General features: G+C 46.5%; 1 protein-coding gene and 1 long non-coding RNA gene across 4 annotated transcripts in view; one reads left to right on the forward strand and one right to left on the reverse strand.

The window, feature by feature from the left end:
• Smokl6 (sperm motility kinase like 6) overlaps positions 1-10357 on the reverse strand; it is a 111203-nt gene that overhangs the window by 24329 nt on the left and 76517 nt on the right. The window lies entirely within an intron of this gene.
• Positions 1-10357, forward strand: part of LOC102554696 (uncharacterized) — a 121316-nt gene that overhangs the window by 363 nt on the left and 110596 nt on the right. The window contains exon 2 of the long non-coding RNA XR_010055076.1: positions 4927-5049. This is a non-coding gene — a long non-coding RNA (uncharacterized LOC102554696). The remainder of the gene's footprint in view (positions 1-4926; positions 5050-10357) is intronic.

Raw genomic sequence — 10357 nt, forward strand, 5'->3', positions numbered from 1 at the left:
CCCATCAGAGACCTGAGGAGTAAAATGGCCTGCGTATGCTAGAAGTACAGATCATGAAGCTCCAAATCTATAGCTGGACAGTTGACTGCCCAGACAGTCACGCAAAGTGTGCAGGAGTCTTTGCAGCATCCATCTTGAGCCTTCCAGCCCAGAATATCTGACAGACTTTTCTGTGAAGCAGGAGTTGTGACAGATTGCTTACCTTGTCTTGGCAGAGCTTGGCCAACGACTTCCCTGTGTCTTATTTGTCCCCGCCTTAGACTGCATTCTGTCTCCATCCTACAAGGACTAAAATTTCGCATTACATAGGTACAGTACATTAAACAAGAGTTGAATGCAGCAAAACAGAATCCTCCATCTGCATCGAGATACAAAGCCCAGGCCAAATGTAAAATTATTTGGCTTGTTGATGTTCTTTGGTCTAAAAATAGATTCCATAATCTACACTTGTATTCTTATGCATGCACACATACATACATACATATATACATACATACATATGTATATACATATGTGTGTGTGTGTGCATTGCTATTATTTTTATATTCCGGTTTTCTTTTCACACATTCTACCCATGTTTCCACCTGAACATTAGTTAGGAGACAGGAAAAGGAATAGAAGAAAAAGGAAGAGGAAAAAAAGAAATCACTGAGTCTAAACTCCTTTCCTTTGTTTCCACCCTAATCAGGAGCATTAACAACTTTTACCCAGGCCCCCTTAAAAGATGGCAAACATATACTACCTTATAAATAAGCAAAATCACCCACCCCATCCTTTTGTGAATAGGGTGTCATTCTCTGCACATCGCTTCCTGCCGTTTGGTGGTATCTTTTACCTGTGGGTGCCCAAAGAATTGGAATCTCGGCCTGTGTTAAGAAAGCTGGCTATAACTTTAGTTGTCCAGTCTCTGACTTCTGAGAAAGTGTGGGGCTTGAATCAAAACATTCATGGGACAGTCTGAAGGGCTGGACCAACTAGAACCAGCAGCTTTGAAGTTGATGTAGAAGGGGATTTGATGAAATGGCTTTGGCTGCAGTCTGAGGCTGAGCCTAGCAGGTTGATAGAATGAATATGTCTCAGGGTCATAGTATCATACTCAGCACCCTGACAGCAGATCTTCTCATGGCTTCTTTTACTTCATTGGTGACTGTAAGTATACAGACTCCTATAGGTAATGTACGCTTTTGCATGAACCACACACTGATGGGGTACGAGGTGTGCTCAATCGGTTAAGGAGGATTTGATGAGCAGGTAAAGTTTTGGTTTTTCTTTTAAATGTAATCTTGGACTGTATAACCAAAGTTTAATGTGAGTTTTCACCCATGCCATTTTGAATGGCGTGGATCTGTCCTGAGGAGTCTGTGGCCAACAAGATTTACTGGCCATGCTCACCCGAGGTCTTGGCTGGAGACTTCTTCACGTCTCTGTCCGTCGAGTGCTGTTCCCATGTAGAGGGATCAGACAATCACGTTACCCTTTTGGTGACGTGATTACTTTCTTTTTGTCTGTAGTCAGGATCTTCAGGAGTTTTCTCCCAGTTAACTCTGACATTTATTAATTTTGAAGGACCCGACAGTTTCCCTTTTCCTGTTGAAGCAGGAGCATATTCTTTTCCTTGATGCCCCACATTTCTTGCCTTCTATTCTGAGGTTATCAGATATTATTCTGATCTGACTCGGAGTCCTTTCTAAGACCTAGTGCTTTTTAGCTGGTGTTTTATCTGCCTCTTTGGCATTTAAAACATTTAAACCCAATGAAACAGTATGCAATCTATCCTTTGAGAGATCCCATATTCCTCCTTTGTTGTATGAGCCCTTCCTTTAAAGTCCTGTGAGAGCTCTCCATAATTGTTCCACCTGTAGGTTGGTAACGTACTTCTGTGACGTTTTCTATGCCACGATGTCTTTAAAACTGTGTAAGGGATACACATGTTAAGGCATCATCAGGTCGAGTTTGCGAAGGCATTCCCCAGATAGCCATCATGGGTAATAAGTGTAGAATTTCAGAATCATCCTTTGCAGAATTCAAGGCAGAAGCCGTGTGGAAGTCTGAATGTATAACCAGTGTATGATATATCAACATACGTGCATGTTTTAAATTTTTGAAATCTACAAAATGAGACACGTAATCTGTTATAGGATGCTGCTTTAATGTGTCATGTTTAAGCAGTATCTGGATTCTTGACTGAGAATATTAAGTCTGTATTGGCAGCCATTTTCCTTCCTCAAGCCTTTATGCATTTTTCTCTTCTGGAAATAGTTTCTGCTCTCATTCTAGGTTCCGGATCAGAACCTTTCAAGACTCTTTATTCTGATTTAAAGTTTCCTCTCACCTTTGTTCTGTGGCCTCTGACCTAGCGTTCCACCTCCCATCCCTCTCTTAGTTACGCCTGCTTTATTCTGAACTTAAAAGTTGTTCTAGAAAACTCCAATCACTCCTGCACATAGTCACTTCTTGCTCACAGTCAAAACAGTAGTATATGTAGTCCTTCTGCCTTTCTGCCTTTCTGCAGGCTGCTGAGGCCAGCACATGTCTCTGGCTGCTGGCTACCATCTCTGCTTGGTCCAGCAGACTGCCGTTGGCAGTTAGGGGCTGGAGCTGCTCTATGCCCTGTATCTGTTGCCCTCTCTGGGAAGGTAGATCAGGCTCTCAGAATTCCAGTGCACTGTTTTTGTCTAGGGGCCATTGCAGGCTCCTCCCATAGGCGCATGCTGGGTTCTGACAGGCCCAGGCTGCTCAGTTGCTCTGCTGCACCAGGGAAGTGCATTAAAGCTGTGGCCTGAGAGAGACCTTTGATCAGCACTGCACCCTCCAGCTGTATGGGCTCAGTACTCACCAATTAGAGGAGCAGCACCCAGGAGCTGCACTGAGGGGCCAGTAGAAGAGCCCTTTCCTCTCAGTAAGTTTTCAGCAAGTTTTTAAAAGTATTGTTGTTGTTGCTATGGTGATGGTGATGGTGGTGGTGATGGTGATATTTTATTATAGCTTGTGACTTCTGCATTGCCTCTCTGTGGTTTACTGCTGCTTGCCTGGGAAGTTGTTTTGCAACCAAGATTTCTCAGGCTCTAAGCCTGGATTCTAACCTCACATTCAGTGTGCCATTAGTAACCGCTGCCTTTTCTACCCACCATCTCTGTTATCAGAATTACAATGCTGAGACTTATTTATGAATAAATGCCCAGGCCGTAAGCCCTGGCTCATTCTCAGGCTAGCTTGTACCTTTCATAACTTGTTTCTTCTAGTTAATGTCTGCCACTTTTCTGGTTACCTGTCCTCAGTTTCAGGAGTCCAACATCTTCAGATTTCAGGGCCAAGCTTCTGCTCTTGTCTCAGTCCCAGAATCCTCCCTCTCTCCCCCTACCCCTTCCCTCCCTTCCTCCCTCCACTCTCTCTGCTGGTGGATCTCCCTTCTATTTCCTGCCTCAGCCAATCGGATGACTACTTATTGGCAGGAGATGCTTCTACGGAGACATAGGAGAGTCTCTCTACAAGGGAGTTTTGTCAACACCACATTCACAGGCTTCTGATTTTGGGACCTGGAGGAAGAAAGGCAGAAAGATTCAAGACACCAGGAGCTCTTGGCCCTCTCTAACTTGAATTTTTTTTTTTTTGGTTCTGGCCAACAATGTTGCTTCCAGTGTATATTAAAGGGCATCATTAGATGTGGAATGCCCGGAAAGGTGGCAGCCGCAACTGGAGTCTTGTAGGCATGTGGATACTAGTCTTAGAAGCACCGAGGTGTCTTAGCACACCCCTCTCCAGGCTCCTGTCATGCCTCTTCGCCTCACAGGGTCCTGCCAAACAACTAAGTTGACTCCTTACAGATAAGAGAATGGATTTTTAGCTCTCCCTTGTGACCTTGGGTGCTGGCTTGCTCTCAGATGGTTTTTCAGGAAATGTCAGGACACCTCCCGAAGAACTGCCTCAGTGTCTTGTCTGCTTCTGGGAAAAATGTGTTTTCTTTCCCAGTTCTTACTTCCCTGAGACACTGCTCTGACTGTGGGACAGGATCTCATGCTCAACCAGAGGTCACGCTCAGGTTTGTCTTCGCGTCATTGACTAGCTCATAAGGACTTGGGAGACTAAGGGACCCAATAAAAGATCCACTCTGTCCTGATCCACATCCCTGGTCCTCCTCATAGTCTCCTTCAGAGACAGGACCTGCTCCCCCTCAAGCAATGGACTAGGGTGTTGCATTTTTCCTCCCCTGCAAATGCATTGTTCATTCTCTTAGTGTAATTGTAGACTCCGACGATAGCTTAAGCCTCGTCTTAGAAGCTTAGAGCCTCCACATGATCCTATCTAGGCCTAGAGTGTTTTCAGCCTCTAAGAATTTCTTGGAAGTAGCTCACCCCTTCTTGGTTCTTCCTCTTTATAAACTCACCCAGGAAAACTGCTTCCTTGTCATTTCTCTCTCTGCACTGCTCTCTTTTAAGTAGCTCTTTTTCCTCTCTCTTCTTGTGCGAGTGAGGCGTATATGCTTGTGTTAAATTTCTCTTAGATTCATCACTTCGTCTGCCACTCAATTAGACGGAACTGTTAAACCTGATGCTACTTTCTGCACTTACTTTACCTTCTCTGTTGTGATTAAAGGTGTGAACTAAGCTTGAGCCATACCACAACTAGGAACACATTATTCAAGAAAAATGCGCAGTCTCTGGTTTCAAGGTTTAAGAGTTTAATCAAATATCCCGCAGCAATCCATGTGCATGGGACTGCCTTCGGCTGTTTGTTGTCCCAGTTTGAATTCTAAGGCTGTGATCAACGCCAGGTCAAAAGCCTTGGTTAGGGAGGAAATGGTCGGTTTAATTGGCATCCCAGTGAAACCCTTCACTGAGGAAGGTCAGGGTAAGGAGTCAAGCAGGATCAGAGGCAAGAAAAATGGAAGAAAGTTACCCACTGACTTGTTCTCCCTGGCTTCCTCAGCTTGCCTTCTTGTATGACAGAGAACCACTGCCTAGGAGTGGTGCTGCCCACAGTGGTCTTTATGGAACTCCTCAGGGACCAAGAAAATAGCCCATGGATGTAAGCACAGGAAGAAAAGTGGAGGTAATTTCTTAGTTGAATTTTTTTCTCCTCGTGTCTCTGTGTCAAGTTGACAAAACCATCCAGTTCTCTTGCCTTCTCTCAGTGTAAGTCTACTTCCTTCCAAGGTGCAAAGATATAACCAAGGCCACCCCAACTTTGCTTAGAACCCAAGGCTTTAAGAGCACAGAATTTCCCACTGATATTCTGTCCCTCCTCCAACTCCTTGAATTGAATCTAAGGTAAATCGACTCAGGGTCCTGACTTAAGCCTCATTTGAGGAGGGGACCTGTGAATGTACATCTTTAGGTGGACAACCCCACCACCTGCTGTGCTGTGTGTGAGGGTCTCTGCACCGGTGCAGAGGTGTCTCATCCCCTAATTATGGATAAAGGTGGCTGACTAGAGACTAGGATTACACACAACCAGTTAGTGGTTTCATTCGGCACTCAAATGTCTACAAGTCAGACATTAAGTGTGGATCATGATCATAACAGAAACAAAGACAGAATGTTAGGCGGACAGCAAACCTCAAAAAAGATCACCTCATCAATTGCATCCACAACCATGCAGTGCTGAGAATGAACCCTTCAGTCGTGGGACTCCTTGAGTGCTCATTAATCTCACCTGTGCCCTGTCACTCAGCCCTTTGAGAGGATGCAGAGCTCAGCAGATGTGGAAGGCTGAACCAGTGCTCCAGCTGAGTCAATGCCTGTAATGACACTGGGCCTCTGAAAGTGTCCTGGAGAAACATCAGGAAAAGGACTGGTAGACAGAGGTTGGGTTCTCTGAGGCGACAAGTTTGGATGTGTGTGTGTGTGTGTGTGTGTGTGTGTGTGTGTGTGTGTGTGTGTGAACGTGTGCGTGTGCCAGTGTGAGTGCGAATGCACATATGTGCGTGATTTCTATGTAGGCCCATTCCATGGAGTCCAGACATCCTGACTTTGGTGAACGTGGCTAAGGCACAAGAAGACAGAGCATCCCAGAGCTCCCTAACTTCCTGCAAAAAAGACAACCAGAGACTGGTTGGCTCCAACCTGGACAAGGTCTCAGAAGCAGTTTTCCCTACCTAACGCGTGCTCAGGGAATGCACTCACTAGAGGATAGCAGCCAGGACGGAGCTTTCACTCTGGGCTTGATGTCCCAGGTGCCACAGTCTGAGATAGACAGACACATTCCCTGAGGTTCAGATTCCAGATCAAGGTGAAAGCAAGCAGAAAGGCAGAAGACAGGAACAGAGGGCAGCTGGCTCCTGTGTTCTCCAACCTAGGGACTGTTCCCCTGTGGGCACTGGGCCTGAAGTATCCTCGGAGCCCAGGACTGGGACAATGCCCTCAGCTCTCCCAGTTGAAATAGGAACATCTGGGCACATGTGGCAGGCGGTCCTTTGACAGCGCTTTTCCCGTTTGTCTTGCCATATGTGGCCAAGGGGCTCCTTCCAGAGAGAGGGAAGTTCTGGCAGATCACTATCAGGAGCATGAACCCCAAGCATCAATCACAAGAAGTCAGGTCAGCAAAGGTCGTGCTCCCTTGTTGAAAGTGTGCAAGTCTGCTCTTACAGGGTAGCCAGGTAAGCCTTCCCACTGGTTACCTTCAGGGAGGCGTTGACTCTTCCTGGCTTGTGTTTCCATCCTGTGGTCTGACCCAGTCACCATGTTACCTGTTGTGGCTTGCCATCTGCATGTCTTGCTTGGTTTCAGTCTCTGGAAAGCTGCAGACCTTGTATCCCAGATGTCTCTGTAGCCGAAGTTTTTGTGGAACAGTATCTGAGGTTGTAACCACTGAATACTGCGAGTGGTTAGGGCGTGGATATCAACCAAGGAGCATGGTAGAGGCAGGGTCATTCCTGAGGCAAATCTGACTCTTGCTCCTGGCATAGCAGCTGGCCTGAACAGCACATGTACTGTTGTTTCTCTGGCAAAACAATTGGGTGGGCTGAGGAAACACTCTAGGCCAGGTTGTTCTTGGTCCTAGATTGTCTACAATTGTCTCTCCTGGTCCTAGATTCTCAGTCCTAACACTCAGGAAGAAAGCCCCTTTGCGTCAAGTAGAAATTCAATGAGTTGTAAAAAAAACCCACCGCAACAACAATAATCAGATCTATGGTTGATCGAAGTTCGCACAGGCTCAACTCAGGCAGCAAGGTCTGCAGTGTGGGACACATGTCGGTCTCGTACCCTCTCCTCTGGCTTCACTTTGAGGTCACTCTGCTCTGTGCTGCAGTCAGTTCTTTCATTTCTCAAAAGTGATCATTTGGACACTTCAGTGCCACTTTCTAGAACAGTGAGTGTCCTTTTTTGGGAAGTCTTTCCTGCTAAAGACCTACGTAGTATTTAGTCAGAGCCTAACTGGTTCTTCTTGGGGGGAACGTCCTGACAAATCACTGCATGGTAAAGTGCAGTTCATCAATAGCTACTCTTGAAGCAGAGTGGGGCCATCTGAAGAAAGGGCTCACGGTTGAGAGCTTGGACTGTTTTTGGAGATGATCTCCTTGGTTCCCAGCACTCACGCCCAGGGACTAACAATCATGAGTCACTCCAGCTCCTAGGTGATCCAGAGACCTCTGCTGGTCATCATAAGTGCCTGCATGTACATGCATAGCTTACAGAGACATAGAGAGAGAGAGACAGAGAGAGACAGAGACAGAGAGACAGAGGGACAGAGACAGAGACAGAGAGAGACAGACAGAGACAGACAGACAGAGACACAGAGAGATAGCGACAGAGAGGCAGAGAGGAAGAGAGGCAGAGAGGCAGAGAAACTAAAAATAATGTTTTGAAAAAGGAAATAAACATTTAATTGGACATTGTACAAAGAAAGACAGCAGTTTAAATTTTATGTCACTCTGAGTGCCATGGTGAGAACTCAGGCCATCCCATGACAATCCAAGGACAAAAAAAAGAAAGTAGGGGCTACTATTCATATCCACTAAAGCAACCTTGGTCCATGCTGTAGGGACATATTTAATCAATGTGCAGAAGATAACCCACAAGTTAATCTGGCATTTGAGTTTATCCTCAGTAAGATCATATGGGTGTGGTGTCAAGACCGCGCAGTGGTTATGTGCACTGGCTGCTCATGCAGAGGCCCCAGGTTGGAGTCCCAGCACCTACAGTGTGCCTAACAAACTCTTGAAACTCCAATACTAACGGATCAATGCAAACAGGACAACAATGTATTCTCCTACCTATGAGCTGGACTAGGGACACGAGAACATCAGACCCTGGGTCCGGTCTTCTGACCATTCCCAGAGTGTGTCAGGAAAGGAATTTTTTCCTATGATTGGATATTTTTATTTACATTTTAAATATTATTCCGTTTCCCAGTTTCCCCTCCAGAAACCCGATATCTCATGCCCCCGCCCCCTGCAGCTCTGAGGGTGCTCCCTCACCCATCCACCCGCTCCCTCCCACCCCTTGCCCTGGCATCCCCTACTCTGCGGCATCGATCTCCTGCCATTGATGCCCTACAAGGCCATTCAGAAAGTGTTTTGACTTTCAGATTTCAGATTTCTTGCTCTTAGAAACCAAATCAAACCTTTCACTTCAGCAGTCTTATCAAGGATGGTACTCTGTGGTCATCTAAGCCAGGCCCCTCCCTCAGCTCCTCTTGCTCGCTATTTCCTGGTCGACACTTCCTCTGTGGTGTGAAGGAGCAGTAGGGGCTGAGAAAGGATCTCAGTGTCACCCTTAGACTCTGCCCTGTGCTCACACACGGAGAGGAATTAAGATTCACCTAAGAGTTGTCCAAGAGCACACACTTGGGCCCCACCACAAAGAAACATAGATCAAAGCTGACGTGGGCCCAAGTTATTGAACCCTGACTCACCAGTGCTTGCCCAGTGAGCATTTTACACACTTCACTATGTCCCTAGGACTGGAGCCAGAGCCACTAAGGGAGTGGCAGAATGTGGTGTGCAATTACAGCCAATGGTATCCTCAGTGTCAAGCCAAGTAGCTTCAGGGAATCCTCCCCAGAACGCTGGGCCTGGCCAAGATCCAGCAAGGAAGGCTTCCGCAGGGAAAACTGTTCCCAAGAGTATTATAGCTCATAAGACAGATGCACTCGGATGATTCTTGGTGAAATAGCTCATGCACTTTTTCCCTTGTGGACAGAGGCCTCCTCCACATTCCAGGAATGGACAGGGATCCAGGGGTAGATGCTTCTGTTTGGCTCAGTCTTGAGAGGTTGGGATGCTTTATATGCATGGGGGAGGGCCTCAGGTGTTGTCCCAAGTGACATGATCCTTCTAGTGGAATGTTTTCGTCACTTGTTCTGAAACCAGTAGCCCTTGACCTGAATTGGAACTAATGCCTAGTGTTCGCAATTATGAGAATTCCGAGTTTTTTGTTTTTGTTTTTTAACTAACTTCATTGCCCAGTCTTCTGTCTAGTGTCAACCCCCACTGCCCCACACAACAAAAACCAAAGCATCTAATCAATACTTGGGGTAGTGAACTGAAGAGAAGGCCCTCAAAAGAAGACCCACAAAGGTAGACACTTCAACAAATGCTCAGCATCCTCACCATCCCGGGAAGGGAATTATGGTGTTTGAGGTGACAGGTCCCCCCTCCACCATGACTGGTAACGAGGAAACCAAGGCCAACATATGACAGGCAGGACAGGGAGAATCATGGATGCTCACACACTGATGTTGGGAAGTGAGACCGGGAAAGTGACCCTGGATGCCAGCATGAAAGTTCCTCAGAACAAGGAAAAGGGGACTGCTGTCTGATCCGTCAATGTAAGGCAGGGATCCTCAGACATCCAGGCTCATGGTTGCCCTGTTCACTATGGCTCAGAAGGGAACCGACAGGATGAGCACAAACATGTGGGAGGGGATGAGAAATCAGCAACACTGACGCATCATTACATGTGAAGGAAATTGAGATAAGCAGGACATGTGTCGACATGGAGATCAAGATGCTAAGTGAAATAAGCCAGTCTCAGGAACAGAAATGTGTGTGTGTGTGTGTGTGTGTGTGTGTGTGTGTGTGAATGCCTGAGAGTGTCTTGCTCAACTGTTTGTGTGCCTTTGTGTTTCAGTCTTAAAACAGGAAACGTAAGAGTGGACCAGTGCTGAGAGGGGAACACAGGTATTGTGGGCGAGAAGAGGAGGCACCGAATGTAATGTGTATGACACAACATCGCAGTGAGGAAATAGCTGGGCTTGGAAGGAAACCCATTATGAGGTTCAGGAAAGTGAACAGGCCACTGGGAAGAGGATGGAACTATGGTGTAATCCATGCATAGGTACACACAAACTTCCATGCACACACGCAAACACAAGGAGCACATTTCGTTCAATTGGTTTTCAAGAAGAAACCTAAAAT

This window comes from Rattus norvegicus, chromosome 9 (genome assembly GCF_036323735.1).
Source record: "Rattus norvegicus strain BN/NHsdMcwi chromosome 9, GRCr8, whole genome shotgun sequence".
Classification (NCBI taxonomy): domain Eukaryota; kingdom Metazoa; phylum Chordata; class Mammalia; order Rodentia; family Muridae; genus Rattus; species Rattus norvegicus.